The sequence below is a fragment of the Lactuca sativa genome, chromosome 3 (assembly GCF_002870075.4).
Source record: "Lactuca sativa cultivar Salinas chromosome 3, Lsat_Salinas_v11, whole genome shotgun sequence".
Taxonomy (NCBI): Eukaryota; Viridiplantae; Streptophyta; class Magnoliopsida; order Asterales; family Asteraceae; genus Lactuca; species Lactuca sativa.
The window spans coordinates 282,121,791-282,140,148 of NC_056625.2; the positions used below are offsets into that span (position 1 = coordinate 282,121,791).

Genomic DNA, 18,358 nt, shown 5'->3' on the forward strand with positions numbered 1-18,358 from the left:
CATGATATTCTTTCCATTTCATTAATTATAGCCATAACCAGAATCTCTAGTTAACTTCTTCTCAACAGTCTTTTGTGAAACACCTTCTCAACAGTCTTTTTGAAGTTTCCACCAATTGGCTTCTTGTAAAATTTCTTGACACTATTATTTGAATAATAGGCCACAACTTCATCTCCAAAATTCATAAACATACCTTCTTTGTTATCTTCTGCTTCAATATTAGAACACACCTATTTACTTGTAGTTTTCAAGATCAAAGCCAAGGAACCTCCAAAATCTATTTTCTTTGTCTCCTTTGCAATCTCTTTCTCTTCAAACTCATGAGCTCTAATCATATTATAGAGATTCAACAATAATTAACTATCGAAGTTCTCTTAGGTTTTTATTATATAAAAAAAATGTTCTTCCACTTCTTTTTCAAATGAAGAGTGAAAGTAATTTTAAAATCTAGAGAAGTATGAAAAACAATATAACTTGTGCACTTTTCAATCAACTCGTTGAACCGATCATAGTATGATTTGATAGATTCATTATCCTTCTGCTAGAATTTAGCTAACATAGACACACATTGAGTTACATAACTCTTATTTGGTTGATCATTTCCCTGAAATGTCTCCTTGAGTGTGTCCCACATATTCTTTGCAGTATTGCAACCATAGATGTAGTTATACATAACCACCGAATAAACCAAGCACAATACCATAATTCATCAAGGTATTCACATTCCAATTTGACATTGATTCAATTTTAGAAGAAGAAAAACTTGAAAATAATGAAATAAGATACGACCAATTAATTAACGATTGCATAATTGCTAAATCGTAGAGATCTATCGAAGAATTACCTTTTTACTTGTGGAAAATAATTGAATCAGAACAAATGATTCACTAAAATCAAAAATAAGAATGACATTCCTCAATCAATTTGTCGATTCTTGCTCTGATACCAATTGAAGTGTTAAGAAATTAATCGTATATGAAATCAGAGTTAATAAGAACACGAGATGTAAATATAATGTTCATGTAACTTATTTTATCCGAAGAAAGTACAAGTACATTTTAGAAAAAGTAAGCACAATGCATAAGTTTCAAAATTTACAAATAACAAAGGTACCTAAATTATTTATATTGTACTCGATGGATACCAAAAGTATATCAGGACTTTGACAGTTAAAGAGAATCTACATAAGCATTTGATAAAATACATACAATATTTAACTCATGAAGACCTTAGATATTGATAAATTATTCGAAACTTCAAGTGCTACCAAAGACTTTCATATATCACAACATATTTGACTCTACAAAGCTAAAATTTCTTTCTTCCCTATCAAACCCCAAACCAGAATGGTAGAAACGTTCGAGGGTGGAGGACGTCATGTACAGTATCACAACAATGCATAATTATACTCAAAGTACAACAACAGCCATTGTATTTACAAAGCTATATGTTTTATATCTGTGTTCCAAACATAGTATATATAACACCAAAAGTACAAGTTTAAAGGACATGAGTTTATAGAGCCCCGTCTTCTTTAAAATTCTTAGTGTACCTGTCTACTGATTCCTTGAGAATACAAGTAGTTTTGAAAATGTGTCAACAATTAAGTTGGTGAGTTCATAAGTATGTTTGTAATTGAAATTTGTTTCCTTGTTCATTGATAATGTAAACACGTTTTTCCCAAAATTTTATGCTTTGTTATACTGTAAACAAATGTATGAAAGTTTCTGTATTTTGAATTAGTAAAATGATTCACATAAAACCATGAAAAGTATGTTTTCTCTGTACCGAAATAGTATTCCGTACTTATACTTGTAAAATACTATATTTTGGTTTCATAATTAAATAAAACTATGTGAAGTTTTACGTATTTACACAATAATCATTTTGTTCAATACCAAATTGTGAGTTATTATAAGCATACTAGATGAAGGTTGTCACACAAATGCTATATTGTTGATTATGTATAAAATATGGAAAAGTTACTTTGTAATAAATACATTGTAAGTAAATTTCATAAACTATATAAGATATAGTTTATATGTTTGTTTTCAGTAAAGTACATTGAACCTTGAAACCAATGAATGAGTTCTCTAAACTATACCTATTATAGTTTAACTGTTTGGTTTACTACAATGAAAACCTTTGTTGACTTTTGTAAAAATCTATAATACTGTTATTCTATGAAATCCACAGTTTGTACTTAAATAGTACAAAACAGTTTGAAAACCATTTTATATTTATATAAACCTAATATTTATATAATTGTGATTAACTAGACCTTCGAATAAATAACATAACCCCATGCCCAAAACCAAACAAGGAATAGGAAATGGGGTCAAATTACTTATTCTAAATCTTCTAAATCCAAATTATATAATTTACACATATATAAATATGTAATGTTGATAAATATAACAATTTAAAAACTTTTAAAAAAATTTACATATTAACACAATCTTATATTGTGTTTCACTTGCATCCCCCCCCCCCCCCCCCCCCGCCCTAAAACAGTTAAAAATCATAAAAATGTAGGGGTATGAACTCACCTTTTGTGAGCGACTCGATTGGGGTTTGATTTAGGATGTGTTTCCACAACTTAGATCCTGGGGAAAAACGAATCTTATAAGAATTTCATTTAATATATATGTATACTTTTAGTGAATATAATCACAAATATGATAAGCAAATGGACTAATTTGTAAGTTTAACTTACAAGTAAGAGTGTAAGAAGCAAAATGGAAGGCTGATTGGAGTTTATGGCTAGAAGATGTTGATGTTATTGGGTTTTTAGCCACCTTCAAGTGTGTGTTCTTGGTGTTATTGGTGAAACCAAGAAGATGCAAGGGTTTTCGGCCGAAATTATGGAGATTAGAAGTGTTTGTGAACTAATCACAAGATCAAGGTATGATTCTTACAAGATTCTAAGTTGAATTCAAGAGAATTTCGCATGTTCTTCAGGAGAGAGGAGGTTTTTGGTCTATGATAATTGAGAGAGAAAGCTTGATTTTTCGGCTGGGAGATGTAGAACGAAAGAAAAATCAGTCAAACATCTATATATACATAAGAGATTGCGGCTGTGAACACTTCCAAAGGAAATAAGATCCTCGGGTGTGTGGCTACGAACTGTTTGTGGCTGCAAATAGTTTGCTGCCCTTTTCGGTTTGCAATTCGAAGAAAAGAAAGGAGAAGAAGAAACAGCGAAGGTTTGCGACTTAGAAGTCGTTTACGGTCCGAAGGTTTACTGCCCATGCGACACTTCTTGGATTTAGCATTACACTTCTAATTTTAGCAATACTTCAATTTAAAGTCTTTTAAACACATAAAGGTTATCGAAGCAACTTTAATAAAAAAAAATCCAAACAATAAGTTGGACTTTAGTTGATCCAGGTTTGACTTTTACAATATTGAAAATAACAGGTTGTTATATTCCCTATAGTCCCTACAATACTTGGCACATGTAAACTGTAACGCCCGTGTTTCTGAGCTAAAACATTAATAATGGTGTATTAGTCTAGGTCAATATTTGTAACTTATTTTGAAGTAATAATGATGAATTATGTGAATATTATGTGAATTATGTGCTTATTTGCTTAATTATTATGATTTAATTAATTAATAATAAAAAGAAACATTGAAAATAAATATTAGATAAAGTCGATATCTTTTAAGAAAGTTGTAGTGGCCGAAATAAGGATTTCGGAGATATAAAGAATACTGAAATACGAGTTATAACGAAGAAGTTATGACACGTCGAAGTTTCGCTACGGAACCGACACGACACTGAGAAGCCTAAAAAGTGAATTTAAGATAAAGTGATTTTTAGCCTTAGCAACCTAAAAGAAAGTTGTAGTGTTTGTTAAACCGAGAACATGTATAAAAAGAACGCCCAAATCTGACTTCGTATGAGGAAGTTATCATTTTTCTAAGTTTCAACTTAGTAGTAGACAGTTAAAAACTCGAATTTTAGATCGAGTGATTTTTAGCCAACACAACCTAAACGATAATTGAAGATCTCGTCAATAGTAGTACAATGGTAAAAAGACTGACGAAAACGGACGTCGGATGTAGAAGTTATAAATTTTTAACGGATTTTCCTGTCCCGATCTGTTAAAAATAATAATATAAAAAAATAAATTAAAACTTAGCCAATGAAGTCTAAACAAAAGATGTAGAGCATAATTTTACCTACATGTGCATATAAGGAATGTCAAAAAACGGAGCCCATATACGCATGTTATGGATTATAGATGTTTTGGCACAAAAATCGAGAAAAAATGCCAAATCCGAGAAATTTCGCATGGTGGGACTTCGGCCACATCATCCTCGCTCATAACGCGCCACGTATCCGAAATTGCTGAGTCACCAAAGCCAACTGGCGAGGCATGTCGCATGCCCTCGCATCCGAAGCGCGGTCCAATAGGAGTCTGATGCGTGTCCTTTCTTCACGTTTCCGAGCTTCGCACGTCGTGCCACGACCCAACCCTCTGACCTAGACCTCGGTCCAATCAGAGGCCAAAAGCTGACCCTTGCATGTGCGATCCATGTGCCTTCTCTTCGGATCTGCTGTCGCGTGGAGTCCTCTCAGCCGTCCGATCAAAAGCCTCGCCCCTATAAGTAGATGGGTGCGAGACGTCCTGGGGATAATTTGGAAATTTGACATTGTACACCCCTAAAACCATATTTCTTTCATTCCGACTTCCCCCAAAGCCCCGGTATTATACCAAACACCCGAAACACGTCCCGAAGTTCCCGAGAAGCCCACAAAATTTATCTTTTCGGTTTTGAAGCTCTAACCTCGCAGAGCCTGGTTTTTCATTAAAGCCCCCGGTTTTATCATAAACGATCATTTTAAGAAACGAAGTGTTGCCCGATTATCATTAAATCGGGTGAGTGTATAGTTACTTTCAACTTACACATAGATATGAAGTATTTTATATAAATACGTGCTATGTGTATATATATTGATTGTTTATTTGAGATGGTTGTTGAATGACTGTTTTATACAAGTTTTAAAACGAATTAAACTATATATATATATATATATATATATATATATATATATATATATATATATATATTATCTACAAATATATTGGGTATACCATGGGTAGATGAAATAGTTGGTGTGTGATAAAATGATGAGAGGCCTCGATGTTGTTGTTGTTCCAGTCATCTAGCAGAGTATGGATGACATCCACAGACTTTTCTAGACAGTCATGTGGAACACTAGCAGGCTCGCAACCTGCAGGTGTAGTGGACTTGATGTTCACCGGTGTACTCTATCCCCCCCTATGGTTGCCTTACAGACATATATGGCTTAGGAATCCCCTTAGCAGTAAAGTCTATCCCGATGATAAAATCCTTAGACTAGGTCCCTTGTATAGGTGTTTAGGGGCGTAAAGTGAGGATAACGTGAATGGGTAATCAGGGTTATTGATGGTTTGATGAAATTAATAAATTTATTATTGGTTGATGAAATTAATAAATCTATTATTATTTGTGGGTTCAAAACCCTATATGCTCACAGGCTCTCAAGCCTGACCCACTCAGCTTTCTGTTTTTTAGGTAGTGGACCCAGAGCATAATTTGGATGATGATGAGGGAATTTTGGATTATAGGCCAGTAGTTGTAAATAACTGTTGTAAGGCTTATAATGTACTGTTTATGCTTTTGATCTGAATCGAACATGATATCTCAAGTCTTTTTAATGAAATACATTTCTAGGGAAATTCTTTGATAAATTTTTATCATATTTTTATTTTGTGAAAATATTCCGCAACACTTTTATGTAAAATGTTACTCTAATTTTCAAACAAGCATAAAAAAAGTTGGTCTTTTCTGGCTGTGAAAATGGGGATGCCACAGTTGGTATCAGAGCATTAGTTTAAGCGAACTAGAAATTTATAGGATTTCTAGACTTAAACTTTGAATGCTAAGTGATGATTGTGAGATAAGTGTCTAGGATATTTTATACATGAGCACTAGTTTATTTTAGGAAAGATTCCTAAAATGCTTTTATGTGCTAAATGTTATATGTTACCCATATATGCCATTATTTGTTCAGATCTATGGTCTGTTGCCGACCTAATCTGGAAACCTTATGTGTGTAGGATTCTAAGCGTTTGACTACGATATTAGAACTATCATGTAAACGTTTAGAAGTTTATAGTGAATAAAGATCAAAATTCACCTTATTTGGTGTATAGATCAAGAATGGAAAGAACTAGAAGTGGAGTTGGAAACGCAAATAGAAATCCGAATCAACAGCCGGAACCCCAGTACTTGAGCAAGTACCTGTTGTCAGAGTTGCACATGAGCCAATGACGATGGCTAGGGTACAAGCAATGATGCAGATGATGTTGGATCGCCAAATGGAGGAGACAAGGCGATTACTGCAACATAATAAGGAAGAAACTATGATCCCTATTGGACAGCCCGAATTTAATGAAGGGCAGTCGGAAGGAGGGAACTACAGTAGGACTGTTGGTCAAGACAACCCACCGATAGTTAGATGAAACAAGCAGGATTGAGGAGGTGATCGACATGGATGAAAATACAAAGATTTCATGGCATCCAAACCACCGTGTCTATTTGGAAGTCCAATGTCGTTGGAAGTTATAAATTGGATCTCCGAAATGGAGACAATGTTTGAAAGTTGTGAGTGCAGCAACAAACAGAAGACCGCACTTGTGATTCCTCTGTTAAAATCTGGTGTATTGAGCTGGTGGAAGTTACTAGCTGATTCGATGCCCAAGGGAGAAGCTAGCAAGATGTCTTGGGAGGAATTTATGGTACAACTGAAATCGCAATACTGCTCTGAGCAGGATCTTCTAGAAATCAATAATGAGTTTCAGAATTTGAAGAAAGGAAAAATGAGCATTACTGAATATGCTGCTAGTTTCACAAAAAAGATGAAGCTTATTCCATACTTAGTTCCAACTGAACTCTCTAAGCTCAATAAGTCTGCACATAGTTTACCAGCAGATTTTAGTCCAATGGTTAAGCAAGCAACCACATTGAAAGCCGCCATCTGGGCTGCTAAGAATGTTGAGACCCAGATCAGGGAGAAGGGTCTAGAGAGGACAGATGTTGGTGAGAAAAGGAAGTTCGAAGGACCTTCGAATTCCAACAAGAAAAGTAAGTTCTCGAACTCTGTTTCGAGAGGAGGAGGAGGAGGAGGAGAAGCCAAATGGTGTGACAAATGTAAGAATAAGATCCATGGGAAATGTGGCGAAGAGGTCACATGTTTTAAATGTTGAAAGTCTGGGCACTATGCCAATGAATGCACCCTCAATAAGAAAGTTTGTTATGGGTGTGGTGAGGAGGGGCACATCTCGAGGGACTTCCCAAAGAAGAAAGGGGAAGCAAGGCCCAATCTCCCACCAAAGCCAAAAGCCAGAGCCTTCCAAATGAAACTTGAAGCTGCAAAGGAGGAAGTGGATGTCGTTTCAGGTACTTTTCTCGTAAATAAATTGTCTGCCCAAATTTTGTTTGATTCTGGAGCCAACTACTCCTTTATTTCGCTTGAATTTGGTAGAAAACTAGCTTTGCCTGTTGATAGACTAGATAATGCTTTAATAGTCGAGGTTGATAGTGGCAAGTTTGTACCCGTTAGCCATCATATGAAAAACATCTTCATTAACTTGAATGGGAATAAGCTCCATGAGGAATTATTACCTATCGAGTTAAATGGTTTCGACATCGTTTTAGGAATGGATTGGCTTAGCGCCAATGATGCCAAAATATTGTGTAGGAAGAAGACAGTAAAAGTAAACCCGCTAGGAAAAGAGTTGTTTATGGTGTATGGAGACAAACACAGAGAAAACTTTGGATTCATTTCCCTAATGAAAGCCAGAAAGTGTTTGGCCAAGGGATGTACATCATATCTAGCCTTCGTGATCAATGCTATGAAGGAAAAAATGAGGTGCAAAATATTTCGGTGGTGTGTGACTATCCGGAAGTCTTTCCTGAAGATCTTCCCGGATTACCCCCTGATAGAAAAGTGGAATTCCATATCGACTTGTTACTAGGAACAACGCCGATAGCAAACGCACCGTATCGATTAGCACCAACCAAGATGAAAGAGCTTATGACTCAACTCCAGGAGTTATTGGACAATGGTTTCATTAGACCTAGTTCATCGCCCTATGGGGCTCCGATGATATTCGTAAAGAAGAAAGATGGGAGTATGAGAATGTGAATTGATTATAGAGATCCGAACAAGGCAACAATAAAGAACATGTACCCATTGCCAAGGATTGATGAACTGTTTGATCAGTTGCAAGGTTCGAGTTATTTCTTGAAGATCGATCTAAGGTCAGATACCATCATCTAAAGATGACAAAGCAGGATATTGAGAAGACTGCATTCAGAATAAGATATTGACACTACGAGTTTTTGTTTATGTCATTTGGACTATCCAGCAGTATTCATGGATTTGATAAATAGGGTTTGTAAACCATTCCTCGATAAATCTGTGATAGTGTTCATAGACGACATTCTGATTTACTCGAAAAGCCAGGAGGAGCATGGAAAAAACCTGCGAGAAGTGTTAGAAGTATTGAAAAAGGAGATGTTGTATGCTAAGTTCTCCAAATGTGATTTTTGGATTTAGGATTTCCAATTCTTGGGTTATGTGGTCAACCAAGATGGACTAATGGTTGATCCAGCAAAGATTGAAGCTGTAATGAAGTGGGAACAAACGAAAAGTCCTACGGAGAACCGAAGCTTTTTAGGATTAGTTGGATATTACCGAAGGTTTATCCAAGGATTTTCTTCGATCGCTACTCCATTAATAGCTTTGACCCATAAAGGAGCTACTTATACATGGAATGAGAAGCATAAGGAAGCTTTCAAGAAGTTAAAGAAGAAATTGTGTGAAGCACCGATTCTTTCCTTGCCTGAAGGAGTTGATGACTTTGCTGTTTATAGCGATGTATCTCGAGTTGGGTTAGGTTGCGTTCTGACCCAAAGGGATAAAGTGATAGCATATGCATCGAGGCAATTAAAAGAGCATGAAAAGAACTACCCCACTCATGATCTGGAGTTAACAGCAGTAGTATTCGCCTTAAAGATATGGAGGCACTATCTTTAAGGCACCAAATGAAAACTTTTTACTGATCATAATAGTCTTCAATATCTCTTTAATCAGAAGGAATTGAACATGAGGCAACGACGCTGGATATAGTTACTCAAGGACTACGACTGTGAGATACTTTACCACCGTGGTAAAGCAAATGTTGTTGCTAATGCTCTCAGTCGGAAGGTAATCCTTGAAAAGAAAAGGCCAAGAGCGTTGAGAATTGAAGTTGTGTCGACAATTGTGGAAAGTGTAAAGAAAGCTCAAGAGGAAGCTTTAGAGAAAAATGACCGAAAGGAAGAACGTTTGTGCAAAACGTTAGTGTTCGGTACAAACAACCAAGGGTTGAAGGTATTCCAAGATAGGATTTAGGTACCTAGGACGGGAGGACTGACAGATCTTCTGATGGAAGAAGCTCACAAGATCATGTACTCGATTTAATTTGGTAGCACAAAAATGTATAGGGATCTGAAACCTTACTATTGGTGGCCGACGATGAAGCTCGATGTTGCAAAGTATGTGGCCGAGTGTGTGACATGTGTGAGAGTTAAAGAACAACATCAAAAACTGTATAGGAGTTTAGAACCTTTACCTGTACCCATGGGTAAATGGGAAGAACTCACTATGGATTTTGTGACTAAACTGCCCATAATGAAGAGCGGTCATGACATGATTTAGGTGGTCGTTGATCGATTTACGAAAAGTGCACACTTCATAGCAGCCAATGAGAAATGGTCTATGGATAAACTTGCTAATGCTTATGTGAAGAAGATAGTAAGACTTCACGGTGTGCCTTTAACTATTGTGTCGGATCATGATAGCCATTTCATGTCAAGGTTTTGAAAAAGTCTACAAGTGAAATTGGGTACAAAATTTTGTCTGAGTACAACATACCATCCACAAATCGATGTTCAGAGTGAACGAACGATTCAAACACTGGAGGATATGCTGAGAGCATATACCCTGGAATTCCAAGGTAACTGGGATGAACATTTACCTTTGGTTGAATTTTCCTACAATAACAATTTCTAATCGAGCATCAAGATGACACCTTATCACGCTTTGTATGGACAGAAGTGTCAAACATCGTCATGTTGGCTTGAAGCTGGAGAAAAGCAGTTTATGGGACCTGAGATAGTCCATCAGACTGCTGAAAAATTGAAAGTGATTAGTGTTAGGGTGCAAAGTCATGCTTGGATGTGGAGTCGTGGGCTAACCCACTTGTATGTGTAATGGGTTTCCTTTCCTTTATAAGGAAGTGAGTGGCACTCATTTTATGTAAGAAACACTTATGAGAGCATTAGTTTAGAGAGAGAAATATTGCAAGACCCATTTGTGACCTTTCTATGAAACTAATGAGAGCTTAAAAAGATTTATTTACTCCTTGTGTTCTTGATTTTATATGATGATTTACTAGATCTTTCTAATTCCGCACATACCATCATAATAAACACCACATCAATTGGTATCAAAGCAAGAATCATATCTCTGATCCGATTTTCATCCTTTCAAAAGTTTTTAAATCAATTTCTAATTTAAAAGTGTCCGCACTTTTTGAAAAGTGAAAAGTTTGTTAGATCTAAGTCTATGATTCGATTCTGCACTTGAATTGTTGGATAGAGTGTTAGTCTTGTTGTTTCAAGTTGAATCATCTAGTTTGTTGTTACAAATCTCAAGTTTTCTTCTAAATTCTCAATGTTTTCTTCCGTACAACAATGGCATCATTCAATCCTAATTCTATGACATCATTCTCTCATTTGTTAGGATCTTCTACAAAAATTCCAATGCTAATTCCTTAGTATTGCGATCAGTGGGCTGATCGTATGGAGGATTATCTCAATGGTTTAGATGAAGAACTGTGGAATTGTATTTCTAGCAATCTCAATCCTCCATCAAATTTTCAATCATTCGGAGCGTCTTCTGCAAGTTCTGGAGTAGAGAATCAAACTGAACGTATGAAAAAGCTAGAGAAAAGATGTATGAGAGATTTGAGAGGAGCTTTGCCTCCAGTTGTATACAACTATGAATTCTATGAAACAATGCTTGGTTGAATGGAAAGACTTCAAACAAAAAGAAAGTGAAACTATTGAAGCATATTATGATCGTCTGAAAGAATTGATCTGTAGCACCTGGTTCCTGGTACATAATTTAAATTAAGCATTTTGCATTTTGGCCTAGGACTCAGCGAGTTGGTGGCCCAACTTGTCGAGTGGAAGCGAATTGGACCTGGGGGTCAAGTGGTTGACTTGGCGAGTCAGGGGTCGGACTCGGCGAGTCCGCGCTGTATGGACAAAAACCCTAATATGAGGGTTTGCACCTATATAAACACATTAACTCGGTCTTCCTTGTCCCTAACACTCCCCTAGAGTTGCAGAGAGAAACCCTAGCCGTATATGTGTGTATTAATGCCATTTTGGTGCTTTTGTTGATTTGTGAAGCTTGGAAGATAGAAGAGGAGCTTGAATATTCGAATTGGGGCTTGTAGATCCAGAAATCTCATTCCATTTCTAGCTTAATCAAGGTAAAATGCTCATGATTTGGTCTTTCATTTGGTTGTTCACCTTTGGGATATGGATCTTGGATGCATTTAGGGCTTTTCAAGCCACTTTCAGATTTACGGAGTGTTATGTGAACTTTAGCTTCAGATCTGGGCTTTAAGAGTGGTCTCATGGCATAAAATGCCAACTTTAGGGCCATAAGAGCCCCATGCACATTGTAAGACACTTTATATGGATTTTTAAGCTAAAACCCAATGCATGTGCATCAAGTTTGGAACTTTACGTGTAAAATGGTCATTAGGGGGCCAGATCTATGGTTTGGATGTGTTAGACCTCATTTAGATCGACTGTATGAAGTTGGTCAAGACTGGACTTGGCGAGTGTATGAACAGACTCGGCGAGTCCAAGGCAATCTCGTAATCTTTGAAGATAGACTCAACGAGTTGTTCATACAACTCGGCGAGTCATAGACTGGACAAGTTCTTATGATGAAGATGAACTTGACGAGTTCAAGAAGGAACTCGGCGAGTCGGATGAAGATGGTCCAGATGTTATGGATGAAGGAGAACCCGTCGAGTTCTTGCTAGACTAGACGAGTGGAGTCGGGGTTTGGGTCGGATTAGAGAAGCATGGACTCGACGAGTTGGTAGGCCAACTCAGCGAGTCAAGTCAACTGAATGTTGACTTTGACCAGCGTTGACTTTGACTGAACTTGGACCGACCCTGTTTAGGGTTGTATGGGATGTGTGTTGACTTGGAGGTTGTCGTGTAAGGATCGAGGAGTCGTAGGGAGTCGAATTGTGCGCCGAAGATATTTCTGACACCGCACGACATTGAGGTGAATTACATTCCTGTATGGGTGGGTCTAAGGCCACAATGCCGGCCCACCAAAAAGGGGTATTTATAAGATAATGGTCTTTGTGATAATTATCTTGGACTGGTTATCTGATTTATCTGGAATATATGTTATGTGTTTAGTAAGGGTTAGTTTCCCTAACAGTGGTCCTTAGGACCCAAGGGTAGGTCAGTACCCGGATATGCTTGACTGTATGTTTATATCTGTTGATTGTTGCTAGTGATAAGGGGCTGAAATAGTCCCCAATTACCAGTTGAAAGATACCGATGATTGGTACCGGTAGAAAGTTACCGATGTTGGTTACCGATTGAAAGATACTAATGATGGATACCTATTGAAAGATACTGATGAAGTTTACCGGTTTAAAGATACTGACGATATTGTGTGGTATGTGGTATGATGGGGGAACTCACTAAGCTTTGTGCTTACAGTTTAGGTTTGGTTTCAGGTACCTCTTCGTCGAAAGGGAAAGAGTCGGTGGCGTAGCGGCGCATCATACACATGATTTCCGCACTGGATTTTCTTGGATCGTACTCTAATTTTCTTTGTTTCTGATGATAATGTTTTGAGACATGACCTTAAGATTTATAAACTTGACAATGTTTTAGTGATACGCTTTATTACATGTTAAATTTTAAAATGAAATTTTTAGCCATGAAATTTGGGATGTTACAAGTTGGTATCAGAGCCCTGGTTTGAGGGATTCGGACACACCCTCGGGGGTGTCTGGACTCAAACCGAGGGACTAAAAGATTTTTACAAGGAAAATGGTTTTCTAAAATCTAAAATGGGAAGCTTTAAGAAAGACGAAGTCTGTGATGCGTGCGACTAGCCGCACTCAAGTACGTTTTCCCTAAGATACCCATACTTGTTATATTATGTTATATAGTTTTGATTCAGAGTACTGCAAGCTAGAATAGGACTAACGATCTAAGAGGATGCCTTGTGTGCCTGATATATGATTCTGAGAATTGCATGCTAGTTAGGGCTAAGGATCTTGGAAGGATGCCATATGTGCTGGTTGTATGAGCTGTATGCTAGGACTGTTTAGTCAGCAGTAGGATGGCCTATGTAGGTTATGTATGATTTGGTTACTCAACGCACGAATGCTACTTGCTTTGTGCTATGGGGGTTCTGGCCAACTTCTACTAACTAGTGAACGTATATGTAGCAGTATCCGCTAGCTAGTTAGGGGGACGCGGTAAGGACTCCTAATGCAGCTGATGTCGGGGAGTAGGTCGGAGAGTGCCCTAGGGAAGCCCAGGATGTGATCAGTGGGAAGAGTATTGGTGAAAGGGACTTGGTGAAGTCAAGGCATTCCTTGAGGAAAGTACGGATAGATATGGAAGGTAGTATGGGCCCGTACTACTGAAAGCAGAGGATCCGTACTAAATTCAAGGAGGGCCGAGATGGAACCTGGAAACTTGGAGAGTGGGTGAGACCTTTCGAGGGTATATGTGATCCTGACAATTGTGTTTTTAATTTTCAGAATGGTGGTCACACGTCATGGAGCAGGGGGATCAGGATCTAGTTCAGGATCGGGCTCGGGAGCGGAATCTGAGCATGTCGATGATGGGTTACGCAAGTTCATCGCGTCCTAGATTACGAGAGGTATTCTTGAGGCGACCCTGGTCCTTTTCGGTTCGATCAAGGAAAGGATTATCGAGCTGATGGAGGATCGCCTCCGGACATTCAGGAGTGATCTGGCGTCTAGCCAGGTGGGTACACGCACACTGTCCTTTAAGGACTTCTGTGGGAGTGGTGCGCCGGATTTTCATGGGGGGAAGGACCCCATTGCTGCTAGGAGATGGCTCGCAGACATCAAGTCTGCACAGCTGATGAGCTTCTACCCGGAAGGGTCGAAGGTCCGTTTTGCTGCAGGTTGTTTGAGGGATAGAGAAAGAGATTGGTGGGAGATGATTGGCGATACGTTGGGAGCCCCAGCCATTAAGGCTATTGTTGGATTAGTGTCTAAGCCCGTAACCATATTTGGTAAGTACTTGACCCGGTTGTGCATGGTCCTTTTGGATTGCCTTCACCAAAGCAACTTGACTGGAGAAATAAATAGAGAGAAATGTTATTATGATTTATTAATATGTTATAAGAGTAACATATTAAGGAGAAACAATATTTGTTTAATTAATATTGGTCAATAATTAATTAGGAATTTGTAGGGTTTCAAAGCACTCCATGGATGATGACAATGGGCCCCTTGATGCCATGTAGGTTAAAAGCCCAAAACTTGTCTTTTCCCTATAAATAGTCGTGTATTATTCATAATTAGGGTTAAGAGTGAGGCAAAATGTAGCCGCCACTTGAGGTTTCTTATGTAGTGTTAGATTCTTTAGTCTATGCTGAAAGTGTAATTTATTCCTCATATTTGAAAAAATCGAGTGATCATTCGACATAATCTTCATATTTGTGTTTGTTCTTATTTTCCACATCTTGTTCATCAAATCTCAATTAGGGTTTTAATCCCATCAAGTGGTATCAGAGCGGGTCTTTGAAGATCTATTGATTGTTGAAGTATCGGTTCTTGATTTGATGATTCTCTGCACAAGTTATTTAAGATTATTGGTGTTTTGGCGGATTGGAATCAAGGTTCTTGTTATATCTACTGTTCATGAAGATTTATGATATTCTTCTGTTGTTCATCTGAGTTTGAGCTAAAGATCGAAACGAAGGCAATGTTGGAATATGGGTTTGCATCGATCGGATTGAAAAAAAATATATATCAAAATTGAAAAGGAAATTGATGCGACTATGAGATTAAATGGAGTAAATGTTTCAGCTCCTCGAGCCATTAGAACGAACGAAATTGGAATTGGTAATCAATTGGGAAGAACAAGTGTCAAACGAAAAGGTCAAAATTGACTATGATTTGGGTGTATTCAGAACGAATGGTGACACTATTTGACTCGGATTCGGAGTCCTAGTAGGCACGAACACCAGGAACAGAACAAAAGGATCAGACGATGTTATTGGTTGATTGGAATCGGGCTTGAGGTTTCATACGCGAACGATAATTTGATTCACCGTTCTAGTGGTTCTTTTTAATCAGACGCTTTATTGGGGATGAAGATATCAAGTAACGTTATTGGTCCCTGAAGCTTCAATGATTTAACACTTTTGATCCTTGTTGTTTTCAAAGTTTGGCATTTTTGGACCATTCTAGATTTTGTTACAAATAAAGGGGAATATGGTGCTGAATTATTAATTTTGTACTCTGAATTTTAGAAAAGTGACAGTTTCAGGCCATTTTTCAAAAAGTTTGCAAATTTGAGGGCTAGTGAACAGTTTTGGATTTTTTTTAACACACATATTTTTTTCGTGAACAGAAAAATTATAGATTCCATCAAGTCTTGGCGGTTAGGAAAGTCGTTTATCGTTATAACATCAAATTTTCACGACTTTTTCAGATTTTATACTTTATCGTTAATATCATTTTGTCACGGGGGAGCTTAGTAAATTTTTATCCATTCAAGATCATTATCATGACCATTTGAAGGCTTTATAATCATGTTTTTGATTATAAATCGGGGGAGAATATGGTATGGCCATTCGAAATTGGATTTGTGAATTTTCAAAGTTGAAGATTTTGATAAAGTTTGTGGTAGAATTATGAAGGTAGCTTTTACAGTGGAAGTTCTTCATCGAGCTCTGCTAAAGCTTTTATAGAGAAGTATCCTTTACAGCGGAAGTTCTTTATCGAGCTCTGCTAATGACTTGTTATATCTCCGACTTCTAGTATTTTCTCGATCAAGTGGCATTACGAATCTTAAACTTTGGGTTGTTACATGATATTTTTAATGGCTTATATCATTAGCTTATTTGAAGATCATTGTGACTTGGAGGGGGGAGCTCTTCAAAGATAAGAAGTGATTTGGTTTCTTTGTGTTAAAATGGGTTTTTTATGACGGGTTTGGTTTTCATGAAGATTTTTTGGGATTACATTCGAAAATGAAGTTTAAAGACATTACTTCAGTGCTTGATTTGTATATCCTAGAGCCCATGTTTGAAGACTATTGAAGAATCAAGATTTGTGGATTGCTTCATCTATTCCTCGTTGCAAGATCTTTTTATTTGCTAGATGTTTGTTTTGGAAGTTAAAGCATTGTCATCCATTCCATACCTTGAGAGGGAGATTATAGGGTTTCAAAGCACTCCATGGATGATGACAATGGGCCCCTTGACGCCGTGTAGGTTAAAACCCCAAGACTTGTCTTATCCCTATAAATAGTCGTGTATTTTTCATAATTAGGGTTAAGAGTGAGGGCAAAATGTAGCCGCCACGTGAGGTTTCTTATGTAGTGTTAGATTCTTTAGTCTATGCTGAAAGTGTAATTTATTCCTCATATTTGAATAAATCGAGTGATCATTCGACATAATCTTCATATTTGTGTTTGTTCTTATTTTCCGCATCTTGTTCGTCAAATCTCAATTAGGGTTTTAATCCCAACAGAGTTGGTGGCTTCTTCAGCCATGCAAAGGCTCAAAGTCATCAACTTTATGGATTCAGAGGCTTAGATGTGGTCAGATCTAGAAATTGGATGTGGGTCTTAACTGTTTAAGACCTCAAGAGCTAAGGGGCTGAAGCTGGGGAGTATGCCGGGCGTAATCCCAGTACGCGCCGCATAGGCGCGTACTGGGTGGCGTTCCCCGATTCTGAGAGGCAGCCAGGTATGCTCAGCATACACATCTAGTACGCGCAGCGTAACCCGGAAAGTTCACTTTTGGTTGACTTTTAGGGTATTGTCTATTGAGGGGCCTTTTGAGTTATGAGAGGGGTAAAAATGGTCTTTTACCCTTCTGAGAATGTCATAAAAGGACATAGTCTAGCCTTTGAGAGTTATATTAAACAGAATATTTATTTCATATGATTAGGCGGAGGCTAGGCCAGCGTTTACCGAGACAGAGATTTATCAAGATACCAGAGGTGAGTCTTCTCACTATACTTACCATGAGTGGTATTTTGTGTGGCTGAGATGCCTTATGTGTTTATATTGTGTATTGTGATATCATGCATTATTTCTTTGTGATTTATGTTGTATATTACTTAGAGCTATCAGAGTTAGGACCGGAAGGTCCACAGAGTTAGGACCAAGAGGGTCCATCAGAGTTGTGGGACTAGAGTGTCCCACTGAGACCCATTGACCAAGAGGGTCTTATTGAGTTATAGCCTCGAGTGGCTAGTTATTTGTGTGTGGTATTTTGGGGAACTCACTAAGCTTTATGCTTATAGTGTTAAGTGTTATGTGTTTTAGGTACCAGTGATGACCGTGGGAAGGTGCCGGCATGATTCGTACACACACACAAACATGGGATTTTATGTATTTCGATCTTGGGGGATGTTTTGTGAAACAAGGATATGATACAATGACATTTTATTAATAAATGTGTTTGGAAAATGTGTTTTGAAAATGCGAAAAATTGTTTTAATTTTTACGGTTTTACACCTTTGATCAAATCCACCATTCTCTGAGAAAGAAAAGTGAAACCACAGTTTTGACCATGTTAGAATATGATCTTTTTGATAAACCCAAATCAGAAAATGTATATAAAACGGGTTTTACCCAAACAAGAAATCTTTTAATTCTCATTATTAAAGGGTATTTATGACATCTGGTTAATGATGTGACTTACCTATTGTTGTCATTGGATCTACAGTAAAGACGATAACCTGCACAAGGAACATGAAAAAGGGTCAATCATGAAACTTTTTTGAGTTAAATTAATAAATGATGCAATATTATTATGTTTTTTTTCATTTTTTTTAAATAAAATATATTGCATAGAGTAGCATGTAAACATAAGGATATTGTTTAATAAATGATTTTATACTAAATATTTTACCACTATGGTATACTGGTTGTCAACTCCACAGTTCTTAATCAAATCTATGGCTGCAATTACCATGCCACC

The 18,358-nt window shown here is 37.4% G+C and overlaps 1 long non-coding RNA gene across 1 annotated transcript; it reads right to left on the bottom strand.

The window, feature by feature from the left end:
* Window positions 1-1,392: 1,392 nt before the first annotated feature.
* LOC122197239 (uncharacterized) lies at window positions 1,393-18,358 on the bottom strand. Its single transcript, XR_006189955.2, has 4 exons — window positions 18,290-18,358; window positions 18,080-18,116; window positions 2,550-2,606; window positions 1,393-1,566 (listed from the first exon to the last, which is right to left on the bottom strand). It is a non-coding gene; the product is annotated as an uncharacterized LOC122197239 (long non-coding RNA).